Genomic DNA, 857 nt, shown 5'->3' with positions numbered 1-857 from the left:
TTATTGAGCTTTAAATGGGAAAAAAACAAATAATGATACCAGGTTATATTCTTATCCTTCTATTTAATTTTCAATTTTCCCTTAAAAGAGTAAAGAGAATGGAGAACAATGATGCAATATAATGGAACTTCTATAAATTAACTGTATTTTGTGTACCCTTATTTTGCATATATATATATATATATATATATATATATATATACTTTGCTATTTTAACAATTTTTAAACATAAATTTTGTTTACCTTAATTACATTCACTACATTGTGCAACTATCACCACTATCTATTTCTAAAACATTTTTTCACTTTAACAAAAACTCTGGAGCATATGAACAATAAAAAATAGAAAAAAATAGAGAACACTTCACAAATGTACACGTTATTCTTGTACAGGGACCATGCTAAGCTTCTCTGCATCATTGCATTTTTTGTATATGGGCTGCTGAAGCAAACATTGGACTGTTTTTCTCTCAAAGTAATCCCATTTAGAGCTTCAGGAAATCCACCAAATGGAATGATGACATTCCTTTGAATTAATACTAGGAAGAATTTGTATTTTGTATTTGAGCCCTGCCTTCTGTCTCCTTGATGGTCAACCTCACAAAGCTGTTTTTTTCCTCAGAAAGCCAGTACCGTAATACTGGCTTCTATTCCAGTCAGACAGCATGAGCCCTTGATCTGTAACAGCAGTGACAAATTTACTGAATACAAATTAATATGCATTAGTTAGGTGCATTTTGTTATTTGACCAGAGAGAGAGAGAGAGAGAGAGAGAGAGAGAGAGAGAGAGAATCTTCATCATTGGCCTATGAAAAGACTTTTTTTAATTTAATGATTTTTTTTTTACTTTTTTCTAC

At 30.8% G+C, this 857-nt stretch overlaps 1 non-coding gene across 1 annotated transcript; it reads right to left on the bottom strand.

Moving 5' to 3' along the window:
- Positions 1-348: 348 nt before the first annotated feature.
- Positions 349-453, bottom strand: LOC114888457. Its single transcript, XR_003791792.1, has one exon. It is a non-coding gene; the product is annotated as a U6 spliceosomal RNA (small nuclear RNA).
- Between the last annotated feature and the right edge of the window lie 404 nt (positions 454-857).

Source organism: Monodon monoceros, unplaced genomic scaffold (assembly GCF_005190385.1).
Source record: "Monodon monoceros isolate NGI ecotype Baffin Bay Population unplaced genomic scaffold, NGI_Narwhal_1 Super_Scaffold_8, whole genome shotgun sequence".
Lineage (NCBI taxonomy): Eukaryota > Metazoa > Chordata > Mammalia > Artiodactyla > Monodontidae > Monodon > Monodon monoceros.
Note: the sequence above shows the minus strand (reverse complement) of the source record. Positions and strands in the feature narration are given on the sequence as shown.